The 25,118-nt window shown below is 37.9% G+C and overlaps 1 protein-coding gene across 4 annotated transcripts in view; it reads left to right on the top strand.

Annotated features, from left to right (window-relative positions):
- Window positions 1–25,118, top strand: part of CHST9 (carbohydrate sulfotransferase 9) — a 221,695-nt gene that overhangs the window by 165,497 nt on the left and 31,080 nt on the right. Inside the window, exon 2 of one of the 4 annotated variants that reach the window (XM_016160083.2) lies at window positions 8,913–9,050. The exons of the other annotated variants lie outside the window; for them this stretch is intronic. The gene's annotated coding sequence lies outside the window, so the exon portion shown is untranslated. The remainder of the gene's footprint in view (window positions 1–8,912; window positions 9,051–25,118) is intronic. 4 annotated transcript variants of the gene reach the window in all.

Here is a 25,118-nt window from a genome sequence, read left to right as displayed (position 1 = left end):
GTACCTCAGGAATTCACATACTGATTGATGCCAGACATGAGTGGCTATTTTTTGTGAATGGAGTGAAGATGAGTACCTCACTGTGAAGAATATGCATCATATCTGCAATGGTCATGAGTGAGATTCTATTTATAAGTTGGCATTTAGGTGTGAAGGATTGTTCCTGGTTATGAATTTTTTTTGTTTTGGTCCTGTAAAAAGGAACGTTTAGCTTCTTATCCAGACTTTATTTTGTTTTTTTTTCAAAACCAAAAGCTCTTATTTAACAACTAAAATACCTTCTGCAACTAATTCTAATCTCCCAATTTACTTTTTAATTTCAGAAACTAGGGGGGAAAAGCAATCTTCCAACTCCTTTATGAGAGCATGTATTAAAAAGCGGAGGGGCTGGGGGAGCCTCCTATGGTCTTAATCCATGTCCATCAACATCACAGAATTCTCTTTACATGTTTAAGGATCATTTTTATATGGATGACTATTGACCAGCATTTTGAAGAAAGACCAAAAGGTGGAAGGCAGTGCCGATATTCTTTACGATCACTTCATTTTTACATATACTTTCTTCACTGGGATTTAGAACAAGTGTTTAGGCTTCTGTTGGCCACTAGGTTGCTACAAAATAATTCCAAAGCCTCTTTCATTTCACTTTGCTCATTTTAATTCCTTTGATAAAATGTTCATTATTACTGTTACAAATTATTTAAAAAAAAAAAATTTCCCCAAGAAAAGCATGGTCTTTCTTTTTTAACAGATTTGAAACTGATAGGGCTGATTGCCTTAGGCAGCACTACCAGTAATTGGATCTGCATGCAGAAGTAGCAAACGTTAGGAATTTTTGGGAGAAGGAAACCTGGTGTAGAAAGCAGAGTAAAGGAAGGTTGATGAAGAAGGGAAAATTCATTGTTCTGAAACTTCCAGGCTCTAGCATGTGAATCATTGTATAAATGAATATTATAGCCTGTACTGAACATTAATTCTGCCAAGATTTTTCCAGAGTAAAGAATTCAGCTAATTCTATAGTCTGCTGTGTCTCTCTGGCCTCCACCTTATGTTTGGTGCATAATAGTTATTGCCATTATTATTCTTATTCATGGGTCAATTTTATTCTATAGTTGGATTAAACACTAGCTACTTACAGTCAACAAGAATGTATCAGAATCTGTTACACTTCTAGGCACAGGTGATTATAAATATTAGTAAGACTTGCGTCTTGCCTTAAAAGAGCTCATAATCTTGTCTAGAAGAAAGATGACTATTACAGTTATTACATAACTGAAATAAACCATCATAAGTCTATGTTGGAGACTTATAAAGAAATGCAGAGGAGGTGTATCTAAGCTTGACAGATTGGAGGTGGTAGGGAAACAGAGAAGGATTCCTAGAGGAAAAAACATTTGTGCTTTCTTCACAAAGTCTTCGCAAATGCTATTATTTAGCCTGCAAGTAGTGAAAATAGATGCACCATCTTTAAAAGCAGTTGGAGACTTGATGTTAAGAGTCAAAAAAAGAATGTTTACACCTGGAATTTCCCCTCTTTGAATCTTTAGTTTAAAAGTTATGCTTAAGAATGTTAAAAATATAAAATAAAGTAAATTTTAAAAAAGAATGTGAATTACAGTTATTTGTAGTAACAATGTTGAAATCAGAACTAGAGTGATTTTTTAAGGAAATTATAGTTTATCCACTCAAAAGACTATAGAGCAGCTACTCATGATTTCACTAAAAATTTATTATAACACTCAGTGGTTTGTTCTACAAATATGCCAAATAGCAGTGTGTGCCAGGCACTGATCTAGGCTTTGTGTACACAAAGTCAAATAGACCTGGTTCCTACAGGAAAGTGAGAGACGGACTCCAGTGGTGGCATAACCAGGTTATTGGAATGTCTATGAGGCCCACGAAAATCAAATTAAAGGACCAGATGAGCTAGCAAAAGGAGGTGATGTAGCACATGAAGTTTTGAATGACAAGAGGGGAGAAGGAAATTGAAAAATAGTAAATTTCTTATTTTATAATGTTATGTGGGAAATAAAAGCAGATGATAACCCTGAATATGCAGTTTGACCACAACTGTATAAAACCAACCAACAACAAAAAAATATGCAAGGAAAAAAAAGGGAAAAAATAAGATGTTAATAGTGGTTGTCTGAGGATAGTGTTACTGTGTGTGATATTCTTCTTGCTTCTCCTTTTCACCCTTTCCCAAATATTCTATTATGAACATGTATTGCTTTTATAACAGCAACAACAAAAAGATGCAAGAGGTTGTCAGCAGGAGGATAGAAGGCACGAAGGGTTCAAATGTATATAAAATGTATGTATACCTCATCAAACTCTCTTAGCAAAATTGAATGGCACATTGCCGGACACAGTAGCACAAAGATTAACATTCTCAAAGATAAAAGACCCTCTTGTTCCTTAAGGTACTGTCCTAATCCTTAAAACAAACAAAACAAAACAAAACAAAAAAAACACAGATGTCGGGTGTGTCACATGTGTCACCTAGAAAACCCTTACTGTCTGCTAAGGTCCTGACTCTCTCCTGGATCCATTCCTTTGTAGAGAACCCACTCCGCTTAGCACTGAGCTGGACACCGAATCTGTCATTTACTACATGCATTAGTGTCTTAAATTTGCATAACACTTTGAAATTTCTGAGGCATTTTCATAAAGTTTTTATTTTTATTTTTGCAACAGCCCTGTGAGGTAGCTAGGCCCAATATCATTTTTCTAATTTTATAAAAAGTTGAAGAAAGTCATACTTAGATGAATTTTCTTGCCTCTGGTTACAAGGCCGGTAGGTGTTGGAAGAAACACTGGAACCTGGATTTCTTTCTGAACGCAGTGTTTGTTCCTCTGTGTCACAAATACCAAATGGTAGGCAACTCTCTCTTCAGTTGGCAAAAGCAGACCAGCATTCGTGAGGGCAGACAAGATGGCGTGTTTTTAAATCTGCATAGGCTCCAGTCAGTGTTCAAGAGAGTTCCACCGCATGAGTTATGTTCCATACATTTTGTCGGGGACAAAGAACAAAAGGATTATTATTACCCTGATTTAATACTAAATAAATCATCTAAATAGATATTGTCATTGTCCTTAAGGAATCTACTCTGAAGTGCAAAAAAATCAAAAAAATTATATGTGTGTGTGTATATATGCGTGTGTGTATGTATGTGTGTGTATATATATATACACATATATATGTATATATATATATGTATATATATATATAAAACACAAAAATCTCAAAAGGGGAAAAGAATTAGTTAATAAAAGTGAAAAGAAAATCTTTAAGACAAAAAGATTCCTAATTAAAGTAGAATAATTTATTATGAATTTCTGCTTTACTCTGAGAAAAACAAATCAATATTCCACATTAAACATCTTTTTACATTGAAAAAAAGGCATAGAAGAAGAGAATGTCTTTGAGAATCATCAAAGCACATCTTATTTCTGACATATGCGCACACCTGCTCTCCTTCTGCCCACATCTAAAAAGAGGGCTCATTTAGCATTCACCGATGAACAGGAGAGTATTTCTGCACTCCTGCTGAGCTAGTGAAGTTTAAAAAAAAAAAAAAAAAACTTATTAATGTGCCACGTGTATTCATGCCCTAGTGGCTTCAGTTATATATGCCCTTTGAAAATTTTCTAATGACATGTCGGACACCCGGCATATAAATGTCACCGCTTGGAATAGAGTCAGACTTTTGCTCATCGGAATGTTCTCTGCTTGGCTTCAGCGTAAAATTATCCCTGAGCTAATGAAAGCGAATGGTTCTCAGCAGCTCCCTCTTAAGTGATATTGCATATTCTTTTTTTGTGCTATACATATGGTGTTGGTAAAAAGGCTCAGGATTATATACAAGAACAATTCTACTGATAGATGAGGAAAGAAAATTAAATTGATATCTGTGTGGCCCTAGACTGTTTAGATTGTTGTCAAAACTCATCACTGCAACAATGATTTCCCCCGTATTACTTTGGACTTACGTTGCAGATTTGGCTTTCTACCTATATGGGAAGTATCTTTAAATCCATATTACTTTTTTATAAAAATGACCTTTGGAAATGATTTCCAATAACTGCAACAGACTTTAAGCTCAAGGCTTGGTAATGAAAGGTCACCACATTTAGACTAAATGCGGATAGATCCGTACTCCCTGCAGCAGGCTATTGCTTTAGGACCTACTCTTGTATTTGACCCACTCTTCATTCTAACCCAAGCATTTAGACAGCTTCCATCTGGGTTTAGTTTAAACTTTTTTTTAAATTCACTACAAAGTAAATGGCTTTATATATTCGCAAATAAAATATCTTCTTTAGAGGTGTACGTTTTCCTTAGAAATTTAAGGAAATGGAATGGGATTTACACATCGGACTTCACATAAGATGATTCTGTTTCTTTATACGGGATGTTTCTGGTCCTTGCCAATCCTGCACACATTGAACGGGCATGGAAAGCACACTAGAGGCACACAGGATTCCCCAAATACCTCATCTCCCTCTTATCTTTCCCTTCAAAAAGACCATTCCTTATAAAAAAAAAAAGGGGGAGGGGAACTAATAAAGACTCTAACCCAGGCAGCTATGCATAAATACTTCATAGGGCTGCATGATGGGGAATGCAAGAAGATGGATTTTATTTTTCCTCTTCTAGCTCAAGAGCAATGCCCACTTCTGCCCCCCAGCCTCCTCCCTTCACCAGGCCCTGGTGGTTTCCCATTTGAGCTCTGTGTGGATTTTGTACCTGTGACTGCCACACCAAACAGCCTCTACAGATGAGTCACAGGAGCTTTTCTTCTTGTCTTACAAGAGTCCATTTGTGGCAGAGAAGGACTTCAAAACTATGCGAGACTTCATCTCCTCTCCATGTCTGAGCAGGCTCAAGGACTGCTGACTACAAGAGTCAGGGGGCCAGTGCTCCCCTACCCTCTGCCCTCCTGGATCTTCGCCTCAGTGCTGCCCAACTGGAAAGCTAAGTTGCTTCCCATTGCTTGGCATGTAGGAACCTGGGAAGGACTGGGCATTGGGAGACCTGGGTTCACATTCGGGGTCTGCCATTTATGAGTTATGTGATCTGGAGATAAATCACTTATCCTCTATGCTGGAGCTTTTGTCTGAACACAATGTGTTAATAGAATTAATGTCTGTAACCTCAGTGAAACAATGTCCAGCTTTGATCACACCCCCTTTTTTCTAAATGGGTGTCTTTGTATCAGCTTCCTCAAGGAGAGAGTCTGATTATTGCAGCTCTGGTTCTGATTTCAAAGATGGTGCCAGATGAGATGATTCAGTCTGCTCTAAGAATGCACTGGAATAAAATGATTTCTTATAATCATATACCATTTTAAAAATTCGAAGTTGTTGTCATTCATCCCACTTACAATAGTTCATTTAATCCTTCTGCTTAGCATACATACATTTTGAGATGCACGGTTGGAGTCCCATCAAATATGCTTGGCTGCTAATAGGCATCCTTTAGAGGTTTGCTACCAGGCACTGGGCGCTCTTCTAAGGTGGCGGGGTAACCCCTGCTGACCGGCTGTATAGAGCATAAAGAAATAAGGACTTTTGGACTTCACAAAATAGATTCCTTGGGAGTCATCACAGTAATGTCAACTGGCAAACAACCACATCACATGATGGTAACACCCTTAGGGTGTGACCAGACCACCCGAAACCACAGCCCCAATCCACAGGAGTCGTTAAGCATGAAAATCCCACTTTGTAATGTCCATATAAGTGGAACACTTTAGACAGATAATGCTCAAGCCTGACTCGAAGCCATCACGGTTGGATGTGTTAGAGCCTGACAGACCTCTGACCTTTTGCAGCCACTGGCTTGGGACCGACGCGCAGCCTTACACGCTGCCAGTCAACAAACAGAGCTCGCTTTGGAGATGCTAAGGACCTTCATCCTTTCACTCTGTCGCGTATGACTCTACTTCCCTTCTCTGTGTTGTGTGTTAGCCCGCATGAGTACCAGATTGGTTTATCTGAGAAAATTCCACTCAATAAACCTGGCAGCGTGGAAAGACACAAATGCATTCAAAAATGTTACTTAGGTAGCTGCTTTTCTTGCTCGAGACACTGGCCAACACAGAAGCATGTGGGAATACAAAAGGCTAACTCTTTTGCCTGGAGATGGAATAAATTTTGAGGTACAACTTCTGCCCCACAGCGCCCCTGCTTCAAAAATCTGGCTGAGTCTGGCACTTCTGGAATCCCCCAGTTTGGCTCCTCCCACTTCCCTGTCCTGCTCGCTAGCCCCCTACTGGCTTCTCCTGGAAGCACATCCTTACTGAAATCTTGGCTCAGGAAATCCTGATCTAATGAAACAGAATTTAAACAACAAAGCAAGGTTGACAAGACATAGTAGATGTGCTATCAAAAGACCCATGGTGGCAGCTGTGCCATTTAACAGCTCTAGGGCTTGGAGCAAGTTGCCCAAAGCTCAGAACCTCTCTCTTCTAATTTGTATAATGAAAATAATACCCACTTTGCCTTCTGATGGGTTGTTGGGAAAACCAGATGAGATTGTGGATTGTGGAAGTGTTTGAAAGCTGCCAAGCACCATACGAACATTATTTATATGCTCAGTAAAAAGCAAACTAATTTTTAAACTAAAATAAACTTTTAACCTGATATTAACATCACTAACAGGTTTTCAGTGGACACCAACTCCATAGCAGTTTTAAGATTCAGAAAACACACTTCACATCTTGCTCTATTCCCACCTTTAACTTCCCCACATTCTTCATGCCTCTCATCTAAATGTGTTCTGTTCTTTTCAGTAGTCCATCAGTGTTCCAGAAAGTCGCTAGAGAAAGTAGAAAGTGCGGCATTTGACTGTCTCAGTTACTAACCATCCCCCACCTAGTTAAAGGAATTTGCTATGACGAGTAATGTCTACCAGTGTCTACTACCTATTCCTAAATGCTGATTTTAATTTTATTACTCCTTATTTCTTCCATTTCAAAATGTGTTGGGTTTTAAAACTTCAAAAAGGAAATAGACATTTCCTTGCATCGTCATAGATCATAGTTCAAATCCCATACTTCAGATCTTGTAATGTGGTCATGGATTGATAGAACACAACGAAATAGAGTTAATAAAATGTGTAGCCCAGATGGCGCTGATTGAAAACATTTCGAACTGTCTGACAGACCATGGCATGTGTGCAAAACTTTTTTCCACAAAGGTCCTACAAGATTCATGATAAGATTTTATTTTTAATATGGATCTAATTAGAGAGCTCAGCATGAGAGAGTTAGAAGACATGAATAGTCAGTACAGTTGGGTACAAAACGTATTTGTCAAGCATTTAGGCACCAGAAATAAAAGGAAGAATAGCACATAGCCCCTGGTGGAGGAAACACATACAAAAACATTAAAATAGGATATGATAAGTGCCCAGCATGCTCAGAGTGATAGTATTCAGTCAGGGTTCAAAAAACACATCACCATCTAAACTGTCACCTCCTCAAATTTTTATGAGACACTCGAGAAGCTCTTTAAATTCCTTTGGGACCTTTTATTCACTGACCTGTGCCTTTGCCTCATTAACTCCAGCTTATTCTTTGGGACTCATCGCTCATTCATTTGTTCGTACACATGTGTCAGGTACCTAACTCTCCCAGTTTCTATTCTAGACACTGTGAATTCCACTTAGAACAAGACAGCCCCCATCCCAGCTATCTGAGTTTGAAGCTTACATTCTAGTTGTCCAAAACAGACAGTTAACAAGGATCTAATAAGCAATAGAATTACAGATCGGTAACAAGAGCCACGAAGGAAATGCATAGAGAAATGGGACCAAAATTAACCAGGAGAGCCCTCCTTAAGCTACTTGATCAGGTAAGGCCTCTCTAACATGAGACGTTTGAACTGAGATGGGAAAATGGAGTGTTCTGGATGAAGGGTATGTTCAGTAAGCCTGGGAACAACTTAGGGTAATCACGTAGCCAAAAAGAGGCCAGTGCGGCTGAGTCTGTGAACAAGGATCAGGGTGTCAAAGGATAAAGTCGGAGAAAGGCAGAGGCCATTGTGGGGGCCGTGGGAAGAAGCTGGATTTCATTCTCAGTGCCATGCGGTATTTGAAACTAAACCCGCAATTTTAAAAACACACCTGAAAAGAAATCCGAAATCAGAGTCCCTGGCAAGGAAAAGTGCCATCAGCTCTCACCTAGATTACTGCACAACCACTCACCCTTCAAGAGTTCATTCTTAATGCAGATCCTTTTAAAAGTTAAGTGAAATCATGTTAATTTTGGCTGAAAATCCTGCATCATTCAGAGTTAAAGCCAGAATCCTCACAGTGGCCTCCAAGGTTGCACATGATCTAGCCTCAGCTCCTGGGTCCCTGCCTGTCCCCATCTGCCCCAGCCCCACTAGTTTAAAACACATCATGTAAAAACCCACTAGTTTCCTTGCTGTTCCTCAAACGTATGGAGGCACTCTCACTTTAAGGCTCCCTGCTGCTCCCTCTGCCTAGAACACCCGTTCCTGGATAGCCCCAACACTCCGTCACCTCTATCAAGTCATTGTCATTTCCTTATTGGACACCCCGGTTTGACATCCCTGAACCATCTCCATCACAACCCTGACACTCCAGCTCCCTGCCCCCACTCCATCTTTCCTTCTTCCATAACACTTATCTTCTAACGCATTCTGTAGCTTCCTTACATCATATATCTACAACTTATCTGCATCCTTCTCCAGAGTCTAGAATAAGCTCTACGTGGCAGAAATCTTGATCTGTGGTTAGACGTGAGAGCCACTCACTGCTGTTACAGCTGGAGCTCTGTCTTGTCTAGTGTAGAAGTTCATTTTCATGACTAGTTGGACATAGATAAAAATGTGTGATTTTATTTTATTATTTTATTTTATTTTATTTATTTTTCCAGTAGAAGCTGAGTAAGGATGTGTGTCACATTTGGGCAGAGCCCTCCCTGGCCAACACACTCTCTGCCACTTCCCCTCCTCCCTCTAACATGGCATTCCTGACCTTTCAAGATGGAGGCTGCTCTGTTGGGCTCAGTCCCTGGGTGAGTACTCAAACAAAATCCACCTGGCAGCCATGAGAGAACACACAGCATGATCAAGAGATAAATCACTCATTTTAAACCACTGAGACTTGGTGATCATTTGTTATCACAACTTCACTTGACCTAATCTGACTGAGCCTTGTTTGTTCAGTGATGCATTACAGGGACTTAAAACGAAGCCTGGTATACAGCATATATGCTCAGCAAGTGTCTGCTGAGTGATTTCTCTGTGTTTATTCATAAGTTTTTACATGATGTGTTTTAAATGTAAACATACTAAAGTTGTCAATGATATCTGGACACAGGCTTTATTCCATGAAGTGTCCTATGACCGACTGGGCAACAATCAACAGAATACCGACCACGTGAGCTAGGTCTTTCTTGGGGCCCCAGAATAATAAAGCACTGCATCTGACTTAATGTAGTTTGCAATCTAGTTGCAGAAACAGAACATATATACAATATCATGAGCACCAGTATGTGGTAGAAGGGGTTTTCCTAAGTATTCAGTGGGGGAGCAACCACCGAGGAGCAAAGGAGATGGGAGGCTACCTCGGCTGGACCTTGAGGATTTAGACAAATAAATAGAGCTAGAGGGAGAATATTCCTGCCTGGAAGAACAACATCAATCACACACAAGCAAGAACAGATTTTGAAATATTAGAAGGCAGCATATATCATTCTGTTCATAAGCCAGACTGTAGAGCTAGACTTCTGAGATTGAAATCCTGGCTGTCTATGTGCTGGCTCCATGACTTTAGACAAGTCGACTAACTTCTCTGTGCCTTGGCTTCCTCATTCATTAAATGACAATCATTATTGTAACTACCTCAGGACGGGTGGGGGGGGCGGTCATTGTGAGGGTGAAATGAGTTAATACATGCAGCGTTTCAAATAGTACCTGGCAGAGAGTAAGTGTTGATTTGGAAAGAAGAGTCGAGAATTGTGCAGACTTCAGTTTTGCAAAATCTGGAATGTGAGTAAACACGTCTTTGTTTCATTCTGTAGGCAAAAATATTTTCCACCAGCAGCTCAAAGGTTCTTATCAGAAAGCTGTAGGAGGTTAATATTACAGCAGGGTGAGTGGGAGCTGAAAAGAAGAGGCGGGGAGACTGATTTGGAGGCAGATGCAATAATCTCATTGTGGGAAACTGAAAGCACGTGTCACCGTTGTATCCATGGCAAGGAAGAGACAGATGCTGAAGATGTCCTAGAGAAGATGCTCTAGACCTACCAAGTGGCAGGATAAGAAAGAAACAAAAATGACCTGAAGGTTTCAGGGTCCAGTGACTTAGAATAAAATGGTAACAATGACCAAAATGACAAGGACGAGAGGAGAACAGATTTTAAGGGAAAGAAGACAAATTCTATTTTAGACATTGAAGTAGCAAGGGCAAGCTATGTAGAAGGAAATTAAATATGATAAACTGAAATTTAACTAACTCAGGGCTATGCTCAAATGTCACTCAGAAAACCTTTCCCAAACAGCTTGTCTAAAAGATCCCCCTCCTCCCCTCACTCTCTGTCTCATCACCCTAATTTTTTTTCACTCCACTGTATGGCACGATATTACATTATGTATTTGTCAATTTGCTTATTGCTTATTTCTCTCCACTCTCTATAAAGTAAAAAAAAAAAAAAAAAAAAAAAAAGAGGGACCTTTTCCTTCTTATCCATTGCTGTTCTCAGAGCCTAAGACAGTGTTTGGCCCTGTAGTCTTTCAAAAACTATTTTGTAGAATAAAAATATTTTTATCTGTGAACACAACTGCCACATACACACTAAAAACCATAGGTCACCTTCAGCGTAAGTAGAGGCTTCCACCCTTATATTATTTAGAAATTAAATAGGAAAAAAAAAAAGAGGAATAAAGAAGGAAGACTAGATAATAAAGCATTAAAACATAAAGCTGAATAAATTAAATAATAATAGACAAAGGCGTCAATGAAGCAGAGTTGAGAGGAGCTGAAACCCACCTGGAGATTTTGTATAACTAAAGGTCACATTTTGAATCAGCGGAGGAGAGTTCTACTCTTCAATCAATAGTTTGAGCAAAACTGGCTAGCTGTCTAGCCATCTAAAACAAAAATATATCTAGGTCCTTTTCTCAAGCATTCCACCAAAATAAATTTAAAGCATATCAAAATTTTAAGTGTAAGATAGGAAGTCATCAAAAAGTAATAAGTCATAAAAGTACTGAAAGAAAATAGTTGATTTTTTAAAACAGGTATGGATTAGGAAAAGCCTTTCTAAGAATGGCATGAGATGCTTGCAGCATAGTAGAACATCTAATAAATTTATTTTACAAATAGTAAAAATATCTACACAAAAAATTTTTTCCATGATCCAAGTCAAACAAGCAAAGAATTAAAAATCCTTCAGAATTTGGTACACAAATACATAATTTCCTTAATGTGCAATAAACTATTTTAAGTTAAAAGTAGATATATAGAAAAAGGGCAGTTTGCTGAAAAATAATCACAAATAATTAGTAAATAAAAAGAATCAACCTCACTCATAATCTTTAAAAACCAATTAAAACTATGAGATGACAATGGCCATGATTTGAAAGCTTAATAATGCTGTGGGGAAAACATACTGTCATCCATTGTTGGTGGGAGTATAAATTTGTATAACTGCTTTTATAGTCATTTGGTAATAACAACCAAAATTTTAAATTTGCATTTCCTTTCGCCAAGCAATTCTAGTTCTAAGAATTTAACCTACAGAATATACTTGTGTGAGTCCACAAAGATAAAAGAAAGTTCATTGACAAATTGCTTATAATTAAAAAATTTCTAAACACATATGCAAGAGCTATTTGCTAAAAAGTAACAGCACTTCTATTCAATAAAATCAATGCAATACACTGTGAAATAAAAGAAAAAAACAGAAGTAGCTAAGCAGCACATGTAGCATGGCCCCATTTGTGTTAAAAGCAAAAAGGCAAATGTAAAAATCCTCATATATGCAACAGAAACTTTCAGAATGCTGTACAAAAAGCTGTTAACAGTGGCTGCCCATGGGGAATAGCACTGGGGGTGAGGCGACACTTTAATTTTCACCTTATACTTTCTCAATATGAGAAATATTTTGCAATGAATATGTCTATTATTAGAATTTCATAAAAGAAAGAATAAAGCCCTCAATATTTAGGTCACACTATCATTTTGATGTATTCCCCCAAAAATGTACTATAGTGTTTATTAAGTATGGCTGAGATTAAAATTATGTGAATCCTCAGGCTAGCCCAAGACATTCTCAGACTGGAATATTAGGGGATTATGGATATTTCCAGACTTTTTTGAACTCCTACAAGAACTTCTGCAAATTTATTTCAGAGAAAAACAAAGTCTTGTTTTCACATTACCGGTGATCACCAAAACTCAGAGATGGAGAACTAAAATGCTAAAATATTTCATGTGCCTCAGAATAGCCTTTCAGTTAATATCAACTCAGGACCCTTTTCAACTAGGAAATTGATGGGACAGCCCAGAAGTTGGTGCCACAAGATCTGTGATTAATTCATTGGAAGGCCAGTTATTAAAGAAAACTACATATGTATATGTGTGTATGCACATGTATATGTGTGAGATTCTAAACAGATATCAGCATTACATCAAGGATTTGTTTTAAATCAAGGAGTACTATATGCAATAATTACATTCCTGCCTCATTTCAAAAGAATTAAAATGAAATATTTTTTAATCCTCAAAATACTAAATTGCTATTCTTTCAACTTAAAATAAATTTATATTTCTGTTTAAGAGTGTACAAGAATATATTTCTCAAGGCTTTGACTCACTTTTGTTGTGCCTGCTCTTTTCCAAGGATTTTGAAGATATTACCTGAGAAAAAAAATGAACGTATCCTATCTATTATAGTTTTTCTTGGATTTTTAAATAGTAACTGTTACAGAAATTATATAAAGCATTTCACCTTTTAAATTACCAACAATATTATTATTAAAAATTATCAATATTGGATTTTCCTAACTTATAGTTCCCACCCTAAATGATCAATTGGGTCTCTCAATTGGGAATCCAAGAGACTTTAGAAAGAAATAAAATAATTAGTTGCAAGAAATAGAAGCAGCATTATGAATATACTATTTTTGCTAAAGCATGTAATATTAGACATACAAACTGAGATAGGTCTGTTCTAAGTGCCAATATTATCTCACTAGGTGGTAGAGTCAGGAATCCAGAAGGTTTTTTTTCCTCAATGTCCACTACTTCAATATTCTTTTTTTGCCCTACTATGAGATGTTTGATTCCTGGGTCTCTCACTAGGCCTACCAGTTGGCCACAGGTTTCTCTGATCCCTGTTAATTTATTCAGCATCCAATGGTATTGATACAAGAGCTTTTTACCATTAATTCTCCAGGTGCTTTTTACTGTTGTCATAGAGTAAAGAGAAGAGTAAACATGTATTAAGCTCTTCTAGGCACCTGGAACATGTTATTCATTTAGTCTACACATCAAGGTCATGAAATCTATTTGATTATTATCTACATCTCTCTGATTTGTTATCTGTGACTTACAATTGTTAAATAAATTGCCCAAAGTTACACAGCCAATGAATGGCAGTGTTTGAATTTGAACTCGGGTCTGTAGGTACCAAAGCCTAGGCTATAGGCCAAGGTCAAATTAAAGGGCAAGCCAGATGGCCCACTGCCCAGAGTTCCAATCTATAAAAAGCATGCAACATTACCGAAGTAAATGAATAATGTGTTGTCAGTCCCACACTCAGGTTTCCACATACAAATCTTCACATAATTATGTATTGGTTGCACTCCCACCAAAACAGACTGCTCTTGCAAGTGGAAATAACACTCCCTAGACACCAGTACATGTCACCTCAGAGGACTACTTTTGTGAACCGCATGTCAAGTTGCACAGCGCAGCTTCAGACCATGACCCACCAATCAGGTGACACTCAGCTGAGTTTAATAGTCAGTCACAGCCCACAAAAATTCTAAACCCAAATAATTCCTGGGCCTATGCTGTTAGTTGGGAATGATTCCTCATATGAAGTTTTACATTGTTTTCATAAGCTTCCCAAGAAGTTGTTGACTTTGGACAATTGTAATAAGGGAAGCAACTGATGATGCTTCTGAACATAAAAAAAGAAGTGTGCCTCTTATTTCCTCATTCCCACCATCCTGGCCCAGCCTTATCTCTGACCACTAAGGCAAAAAGACTTGCCATGTCACTCGTCCCCTGCACCCTTGTTCTTTGCCCCCTGTATCATCACCTCTTTCTTGTTGTGCTGCCCCCTTATATTGTCCTGTGAGGTACAGGATCAACCCTGCACATTTCCTTTGGCCCTGTTTCCTCTTCTCCAAGACCAAGCTTTCCATTCTTTTCCACATCACCACACGCCTTGAAAATGGTGTTATTGGTGTGGAATACTCATTGTCTATGCGGTGAGCACACAAGCCTGAGAAAAGTGGTGGGGAGGGCAGATGGCCTGGACACCTGGGGGTCAATAACTTGGCACAACTCTTTTCCTCTTCACAGTGCACTGCCTGAGAAGCTCTGCCATAAAGGACGTTACATATTCCATTACTGTAATCTGGGCCTAACTTTGATTTTGCTCACCTATTGCAAATGCATTAAGAAAAGCAAAATAACACATATAAGGAATATACGCTAAATGGGAAAAAGAAATTTGAAATCTAAAATGATCATATTTGTACCTGGAGGAAAAAGAAGTATCTTCTCCTTTTTCCCTTACTGCACTTGCTTGAATACGTGATTGTCCTCTGCTGAGGTACCAACCACACAACCCTCCTAGTTCCCTGCCTGGGTCAGGTACAAACAGACCAAAACAGACCACAGCTGAGGAAGCCTGCACTTTTTTGGGCAACAGTCCAGTAACCAGATGGGTGGTTGAGAACCGACACACACTTTATGTAACCGATATCTTGTTAATGTGGTTTACTAAAACACATAAGAGCTGCCTCTGAGTAAATCCACCAATTATTACTCTAATTTCTTAGTGGCTAAGTTAAATGTGAACAACAGAATAAAGTACATGATATGGATTTAGACTTTTTCTTCAATTTTTATAAAGCTTTAGAACGTTAATAAATGTCATCGAACTTGCATTAGCTACACCAAGATCTTAGTTCTGCTCCTATTTTATTACGTTAAATGAAGTTTATGGTTTCTCTCCATATTTACTTTAAATTTTCTTCTTATAAAACTAGGACTTTGCTGCCCTGGCTACAAATGTTTGGGTTATACAATCATTCCCCCATTCCTTTCCACAGCTATGATAAGTAAAAGAAATAATATGCGTACTAAGAGTGGTTACATTTATACTTCATAAGTTATATATAAGTTGGACACCTAAAACTAATATAATATTGTTCAACGACTGTAATTGAAAAAAATTTTAAAGAAAAAAATGTCTTAAGGATAAGTGAAAAAAAAAGTGGCTACATTTGTTGAAGAAGTACTTACTATGTGCCAGGCACTGTGCTAATTATGATACTTGCATTACGTCATTCTTGCCTCTTGAAAACCTCATGAGGTAGGTATTACTCTGATAATCCTCATTTTCAAGGAAGAAATCAGGGTTTAGAGATGCTAAGTAAATTGTCTGAGGTCACACAGAGGTTAGATAGGAGAGTTGTTACTGGAACCCATGTCTCTCTGACACCCAGGTCTATGCTCTTAGTCACTACCTTCTACTGCTACAGAATGTTCTTTAAGTTGCTGGAGGTGTATACATTTAAAGAGATGCATAATGAGTTGTTTCGCCTACTTTTTTTTAATTCTCTTTGAAAATACAAGCTTGAATCTGGTGCTGCCCGGCACCCTAGACCTCTGTGAAGTTTTCCATTCGAACAGCTGGGGGAGCTTGTAGGCAGCTAATCATTTCATTCTCTGTGTTCTTAAAAATAGACCCAACAGCTCAGTAATAAGCCCTGGCAGTATCCTTTATGGACTAGTCCCCGTAATGACTTACCAAGTCGCAGAGTTCTAGAAGCTTCGAGAGACTACCAGGCTTACATAAAAGTGTTCATCTAAAGAGGACAAGATGCAGAAGTCGCTCCACGGTCTGTGGTGTCCCAGGAAGTGGCAGAGGAGTGGCCCTTTTAAGTAATGTGTTGGCAAAATAGGATTCTGTCAAATACCTGAAGGGAGGCAGGATGGGGCAGTGGAAGCACACCGTGTATGGAGGTAGGCAGGCACGGGTTCAAATCTGCCCTGTGAGGGAAAGATTTTAGTTTGTTTGGTTCACTCTTTATCCCCAGGACAGTGCCTGGTGCTTAGTATACCCTTAGTATTTGCTGAATGAATGGGCAAATTAAATACTTACTGAAGCCTCAGTTTCCTCATCTAAGCAATAGGTGTTTCTCAGAAAACATCAGCCTTAGCATTTAAAACAAATGAGCAAAAAGTCTTATCATTATAAGATCAATTGTTTCTCTGGCCTCATTCCATCTCAGCAATGATTTCTAGAAGTGTTCAGAATTTGCCTTACTTGATTCATAAACACAGCACTATCTATCACCCACTACCTGCTGAGATCAAGTGGCCATCCCCAGGAATGCTGACATCCTTCAGCCCCGTCAGTGCCCAGTGGGGCTGCAGCTGCCCCCAGGCCAAAGCTGCCATGTATCAGCAAGTGTCCCCAAGGAAACATAGGCCACACTCAGGGTGAGAAAAGTAAAAGAGGTACTATTTAGAAAGGGGCTACTTCCAAAATGTCAGGGAGGAGAGAGGGATCAGACCCGCAAGAGGTAATATAGTAACCCCAGATTAGTGCCAGGAAAGTTGGTATTGGTATTACCCTCCCCCTCCCCGCCCCCGTCCCACTACAGAGACAGAGGGAACTGGGGAAGGGATAGTTCTTTAGGAGTATGTCTCTGTTTAAATGCTATCTCCTTTGAGAAGTTCTTTCTGACATCTCCAGACCCTCCTTCCCTACTGTCCTGACTGCACTCTGCCTTGCTCCTAGCAACTGTGATATTGGAATCTTGTTTGTCTGCCTGCTAAACTATGGAAGGGACTGATCAAACCCTATCATCTTTGTATTCCCCATGTCCAGCTCAAAACCATTGCAGATCAGACTTTCAAACATGTATCTTGGTCAAACAAATGGATGAGTGAATGAATTCCTGTCCTAATGTGCAAGAAGAAAAGCATATTCAGAGCCTCAGCCATACCTTCTTATCCAAAACAGAAATGTCATTCTCAAAGCAATGCAGTACATGTTTCTAATAAAACATTAAAAAAAAAAAAAAAAAAAAAACAGATGTGTCAGATGTGTCTAAATTAAAAGTGGATATCACCCCTCTCCCACCAGGCTCTATATATAACAAGTGTTCAAGTATATCGCCTCTAATTTCTTTATTTATATATAAGTATATGTACTTTTTAAAGCATATTAGTTATACACACTGTTCTGAGAATACAATGAAGTTATTGTTCTATACAGTTACATGCAGATTGACCTCGTTATTTTTAATAGCTGCACAGAGTTATGCCTTTCCGAGCATGACACTGAAGGCAGAAACCAGGAAAGGAATGATGGCAGGCTCAGAAGCCAGGAGGTTTAGGGTCAGCACTTCCCAGCTCTATAAGCTTAGCCACCTTAACTTCTGTAAGCCTCAGTCTTCATCATCTACACAGCTGGAGATAGCAATAACCTTATCTTAGTAAAAGTCTTGGGAAGACTAAGTGAACAACAATGCATGTGATGTGCCTACCATAGTACTAGTATATAAGTGCTCACCCAATAGTAGCCGTTGCAATCATTAGCTCATTTTTTTTTTATTGCCTAATAATTACATTATAATAAGTAAAGGCAAATCACAAATCAGGAAAAAAATTCACAAAATGTATGGCAGACAAAAAATAGTATGAGAAAGAGAAATGTTCTTTTAGAAAAGGGAGCCAGGGAAATGAGTAGAAAAAATATCAGTGCCTGTAACTATATAAATATATTCATCTTCTCCAATAAAAAAAAAAAAACAATAAGATTGCTTAAATAGCATGTTTCCTAAAAAAATTGCCACCAGCTATATTTTAATTTAGAGTTAACAGAAGTGCTGGGAAATAGGCTCCTAGTAATATTCTTAGTATTAGTATCAGACATTTAGTTAAACTCTTTAACCCATCAATTCCACTTCCAGGAATTTGTGCTAAGGAAGGGTCACAGATGTGCTCAAAGGTATATTCACATGAACTCTTCTGACAGTGTTGCATGTGATAAGGTCTCCTACCCCAAAAAAACCACTAAAATAACTTAAACATCTCAAAAGAGGGGGTTAAAGAAGCATTGATATATTTTTTTAAATAGTATGTAGCCATTCAAGATGATGTAGATTAAGACTATTTAATGACATGCAAAGATTATTCATGATATATTTGTACAAATAATTTTTTAATTTATGTGTTAGATAATACCATTTGCTGAAAAAGTAAAAAAATGCCTGGAAGGGTATACGAGTATTATTAGCAGGTCTTATCTACATGTGGTAGGATCACAGGTAATTATAGTTTACTTCTTTTATTTGTATTTTATAAATTTATATGGGGTTTTTTTCATATTTTGGATCCGATCTTTAAAAGAAAATAAAGGAATGGGCAAGACAGTGAGAGGAGACAAAGTGGCATCTTAAACTCTTATTTATACATAACACTTAGTGTATTCAAACGTAAGGAGAATTCTATTGATGTGGGCACTCATTATAGCACCCCAGCAGAATTGGTAATATTTACCTATAATGTAAAACTCTAAAGGTTTATGTTCTCTGTTCTTTCGAGAGAAAAAAGAAGAGGAATGGAAAATTTTTTAAAATAGAAAATCTTATAACAATCGATGTATAAAATGGTTTAGGGCTTCGTGGCTTTAAGTTACTTGCTTATTACTTTCCTAGCAACAACCATATTTGACCAGAGATATACATTTTCTAAGTAGAAGGAAATTTTTTAAAAAAGAAAATTATACTATCACCATTATAAAACAGAAGAATCACCATTTTCCTGCTAAGTAAAAAAAATAATGAGCTTTAAAATCCAAAACTCTTTTTTACAGAAGGCAAGAAGGTAGAAATCAATCGAGATTCAAGTAACAATAAAATTATTTCCCTCTAATTTAATGATGTAAAATAAATATCTGATTAAAAAATAATTTGCTACGTTACAACCATAGACCATATTATACTTTATTTCTACCCTTTCATGGATGTTAAAAAAGATTTCTACCACAGGATTCCTTTTATGACACCTTTCTATGTTATCCTACCACCCTCCCCACAAAATAAATATAAAACAAGTAAATAAAAGGCAAAATTCCTCAAAATGTCAAAAAGCATACAGAAAAGTAAGGGAAATGAAATAAAAGCATCAAAATCATGAGTCTATCCTGTTGATATTGTACAGAAAATGATCTGATATATTGATACTGAGAATATGGTGCCACATGGAGCTAAATGCTGCCCATTTGCATTTGATGTCTGATGCCTGAACCACAGGTGCCCACCACATGCTACAGTGAGACCCACTGGTCCTACCAAGGGACCGTCAAAAAAAGCGTGGTCTTCACTCACCCTCTCTCCACAAAACCGTAATCTAGACTATGCAAACAAACTCTCTAGAGGTTATGTTTACATCACGCACAAAGAACTAGGTGACTAACTGACAGTTACAGCACATTCACAATCCTTTCAGCTAGTTCTAGCCTTAAGTGGGTGAGTGTTGATGCATGGAAAAGAGGTAATTGAAAAACATTCACATATATTGTCTGTAATCTCTAGCACCCTAAAAGCTGAGAAGAATAACCAGCTGTCCAAACTCAGTGTTGGTTTAAAAAAAAAATTTAAAAAAAAATCTTGAAATTGAAAGAAAAAGATGGCATCACATTTCAAAAATCTACATTTGATTTTTTTAAAGAGCTAATATTTCTTACCACTTGCAAAGTTTAAGGGTATAAGGGAAACCTTACTTTTAATAAGAATGTGGATCCTACTATAAGTGACAGTGTGTGGTCAGTGTCAAACATTGATTGATTGTGTCATTTAAAGTTTTCCTGAATATATACTAATGTGTCAAGCCATCACTAAGAATAATTAGAAGCTAGAGTGTATGGGATCTGCAAATTTAATAAAGAATCAATAAAATCAGCAGTTTTGGGGCAAATAATAGAAATAAAGGAAGGAAAATATATTTAATGCTAAAATGTTAGATATGTAAAAGAAAACAATTATTCTGACACAAAGTGATAAAGAAGACTTTACTTAGGACTGTTACGATAATAGAAGAAAGAGATTGGGTTCAACTCCAAATATAGACAAAGATAAATGGAAATTTATAGCCTAGGAGCCGAGTGTGGGGGTCAGTGGATAGACAGTTACTAAAAGGGGACATCAAGGGTAGGGGGATTCTTCCTGAACTGACCTAACAAGATTCTTGCTAAAGGCAGGCCAAGGATTTAGACATCAAAGGCAGTGGATGAGAAACATGATCAGGAATCAAGTGTGATCACATATCAAGTGTGGGATGACTCTTGTTAAACTTACTTATTTGTTAAACTTACTTAGTTTAACAAGGTTTCTTGCTAAGATTGGGCTAAATGGGCACAAGACAGGATGGGGTCAATATCAAGGCCTCGTGGAGAAGGTTCAGAGGAGCCTGATTGAAGTTTGAAGAAGGAGAGAGTCTTTCTCAGGTAACATATCATAATTCACCCTAAGAAGTATCGAAAGATAAGCTAGGAAATTGTGCACACCTTTCTTCTCAAAGCATATTTTGCATGAGAACCAGAAGAGGTTCACTAGAGAGGCACTGACCCCTCAGTTCTCACGGGAAATCCTTGCCATTATTTCAGCTGGTCCCTCCATCCCCACTTCGCTGGATCAGAAGTAGCAAGATTCTCTCTCCTATGCAGTGTGTCAGTCGTGGATTGGAGGCCAAGAGCAGGACTTATATATATGCCTATGTATTTAAGCCTTATTGTAAAAATAGGAATCTAAGCATTTTAACTTTTATTAATTGTCTAAACAAAAGTTCTAGACTATTTGTTAAATTTAAATTTGACTAATTTTTTTCATTTTTTGACATTGAAAATACACATTATTTCTAGTTTTCTTCCATACTCTGATCATTCCAGAATAGAATAATGCCTTGAAATGTGTTATTCTTCTTCTTAACCACATTCAAAAACATATTCCACTTGAATCAAAACAATCTGGTTTTATTATCCTTAGCTAGTGCGTCCTATGATACAAGAGAATGAGAATTAGAGTCATTACTGATGCCAGATATTATGTTAAATCCTTTATATATGTTAATTCATCGAATTACCAAAACCGATTCAATAATATGAGTATGTCTGTTATCATTATTTTATAGACGAGGAAGCTCAGAGAGGTTGCTTCTTGCCCAGGCCACACAGACAGAGTAAAGACAGAGACTCAAGCCCCAACACTCTGATTACAGCAGTGTCCCCTTAGCCACGGTTTCACTTTCAGTCACCCGCAATAAACCACGGCCTGAAAAAATTAAGTGGAAAATTCCAGAAATAAACAATGTATAAATTTTAAATTGCATGCCATTCTGAGCAGGGTGATGAAATCTTGCACTGTCCTATCTGTCCTACACAGGACATGAATCGTCCTTTGTCCGGCACCTCCACCTGTTGGTCACTTAGTAGCCTTTGTAGTTGTCAGATTGACTATCGGGGTGTCACATTGTGTTCAAGTAACTCTTATTTATTTAGAGCCTAAATAATGGCCCTAAAATTATTTATGTAATTTTATATTATGTATATTACTGTAATTGTTCTATTTTAGTATTGCTGTTATATATTATTGTAAGTATATATGCCTAGCGGGGGAAAAACAGTAAAAAAAGGGTTCAGTACTATCTGTAGTTTCAGGTATCTACTGAGGGGTTCTTGGAACGTGTCCCCTGAGGATAAGGGAACTCTACTGTACTTGTCTCACCCTTGACCATTACTAAAATCTGTGTCCTAGACTCAGCTCTGTCATTAACTTGGTTGGTGTCCTTAGATAGCCCTAAACTTTCATAAGCACTGGTTTATAAGTAAGGACATTGGCCTAAATCTTTTCTGCTAGAACTTGTAGTTGCCTTTGCGCTATTGTGATTTATAATAAGAAATATATACTTGGTCTTTGTCCCAGTTCCTGGCACAAAGCTCCTGAAATCCTTGTGATGAGAGCAATAAAGTCTTTTGTTATGTTAATGAGGTGCCTTTTGGACCTTTCCTATGGAAGAGGGCTGGTTGTCAGGGGAACTAAACCTTAGATTAGTCAGTCACATCTCCCTGACTTCTGGGGAGAGAAAAGTGTCTGGAGGTTGAATTAATCGTCAATGGCCAATAATTTCATCAACTGTGTTTATGTAATGAAACCTCCCTAAAACCCCAAAAAGAGAGGTGAACACATGGGGGTGCTGGGATAGTGGATCCCTCAGAGAGGGCATAGAAGCTCCTTTCCCTTGCCCATACTTTGCTCTACGCATCTCCACCATCTGGATGTTCCTGAGTTATATTCTTTTATAATAAACAGTGACCTGGTAAGTAATATATTTCTCTGAGCTCTGTGAGCCATTCTAGCAAATTAATCAGACTCAAGGTGGGGATTGTGGAGACCTCTGATCTATAGCAGGTGGGTCAGACACAGGTGACAACCTGGACTTGCAACTGGCATAGGGGGTGAAAGACAATCCTGTGAGACTGAGCTCTTAACTTGTGAAATCTAACATTATCTCTGGGTAGCTACCGTCAGAATTGAGTTAAATTTGGGGGGCGGGGGGGGGCACCCAGTCAGTATCTGCAGAGAACTGAGTTAATTTTTTAATGTGTTAAAGAAAAAACACACACTGGAATTGATGTCAGAATTGTAGCCTTTGACTCAAATCCAGGACCAGTGATAACTTAAGCTCTGAAACCAAACTTCTAACTTGCTACTTCCCAATAGTAAATCCTTGTGTTAGCTTAAAGAGAGTGTCTCTTATTCATTGCAGATGAAGTAAAATTTATGTTCCATTACCTAATGAGGCCTCAAATTATTTAAATAAAATACAATTGTTTCCCAAAGTCCTAATTTGGTATTTATTTCCCCCTCTATATACTTTAAAATGACTCTTGGATCCTACAGCTTCCTCTATAATCTCTCTGAAGAAGAGTCCCTCTTTCCTAAGCTCACTTTCTGCCTTCTCCAGAATATCATAATGGTATCTGAAACTCGGCAAACGCTGAACTGAGCTAATTATCTATCTACCTCTACTCTTACTTACCAAATCTACTTCTTTAAATCGGCCCTATTTCTTTGTTTCCACCTTTGCATTAAAAGCATTTCCTCCCAAGTAACTAACCTTAAAATATTTGTCATCTTTTTGTTGTTCTTGTTCTTTTCTTTAAATAAATTCATTTATTTAAATTAGTTTCAAGTATACAGTACATTGGTTAGACATGTACAATGTTCATAAAACAATCCCCCAATTGCTCCCTCCCTCCCCTGGCCCTCCACTTAGCCATCATATTAATGCTAACTGCATTCCCTCTGCCATGCTCCCCGTGCCCAACTATCAACTAGTAATTTGTACTTCTTTAACCCTTCATCCCATTCTCCCAGCCTCCCAACCTCCCTCCCCTCTGTCTATCACCAAATTGTCCACTATATTTGTGAGGCTGTTTTTGATTAATTTGTTATTTTTGTTCCTTAGATACTGAATATAAGCGAAATCATATGGTATCTATCTTTCTCTATCTGACTTATTTCACTCAGCATAATAACCTCTAGGTCCATCCATGTCATTGCAAATGGTAGGATTTCATTATTTTGTAATGGCTGAGTAATATTCCATTGTATATATGAACCATAATTTCTTTATCCAATTGCCTGTTGATAGGCATTTAGGTTACTTCCATATCTTGGCTATTGTAAATTGTGCTGCCATGAATATTGGGGTGCATAGATCTTTACGAATTATTGTTTTGGTTTTCTTTGGATAAATACCGAGAAGTGCAATTGCTGGATCAAAAGGTATATCCATATTTAATTTTTTGAGGAACCTCCATACTATTTTCCATAGCAGCTGTACCAATTTGCAATCCCACCAACAATGTCTGAGTGTTCCCTTTTCTCAGCATCCTCGCCAACACTTGCTGTTTTTTGATTTATTGATAATAGCCATTCTGACAGGTGTGAGGTGATATCTCACTGAGGTTTTAATTTGCATTTCTCTCATGATTAGTGACCTTGAGCATCTTTTCATATGTCTGTTAGCCATCTGTATTTCCTCTTTGGAGAAGTATCTGTTTGGGACTTCTGCCCATTTTTTAATTGGATTGTTTGTTTTTTTGTTGTTGAGTTGTATAAGTTCTTTATAAATTTTGGAATATTAACCCCTTATTAGATGTATCATTAGCGAATACCTTTAATTCGTTTTTTTCACTGTCCTACTGCCCCAGTTCCTTATCTGAATTGTTAAGTCCTCTCTACTCACACCATGTGTCTCGTATTCACCTGTATTCTTCAATCTCCTTACCAGTATTCCCCATCCTAAAGCCATAGCACTGTTAGATTAATCTTCTGAAAAGTTCTGATCACTCTGGCTCAAAAATCTTCTAGCGCTCCCTACCATATAAATGTCCAAATCTCTTCTTAAGTATCAAGGGCCCTCCATGATATTGGCCTGTTTTGTCCCTATTGCTTGCTAATATTCAAACAGAACAATTACTACCCCCTGTGCATGTCCCATGTATTTCCTGGTTCTGTGCTTTTCCTTCTACATAAAATGCCTGTCCTCCAATCTTCTTCTGTTAATACCCTACCCAAAGCAAATGCTCTCTCCTCCATGAAGCCTCCCTAGGTACCCCCACCAAATGTGACCTCTTCTCTTTTTTATTTGTACCAATTCAATGGAAAATTTCAATCTCCCTTATTCTTTTGTAGGGCCAAAGAACTTAAGTAACAAGTTAAGAGACCATTTGTACTTGCAGCCGTCATTATGCATCCAGGACAAAGATTAAAGGAGTGAAGTTATTTGCCAAACGCCATACAGCTCGGTAGTGGCACAGTCG

Source organism: Rousettus aegyptiacus, unplaced genomic scaffold, assembly GCF_014176215.1.
Source record: "Rousettus aegyptiacus isolate mRouAeg1 unplaced genomic scaffold, mRouAeg1.p scaffold_m13_p_12, whole genome shotgun sequence".
Taxonomy (NCBI): Eukaryota; Metazoa; Chordata; class Mammalia; order Chiroptera; family Pteropodidae; genus Rousettus; species Rousettus aegyptiacus.
The sequence above is the reverse complement of the archived record's forward strand: the minus strand, read 5'-3'. Positions and strand labels throughout refer to the sequence as shown.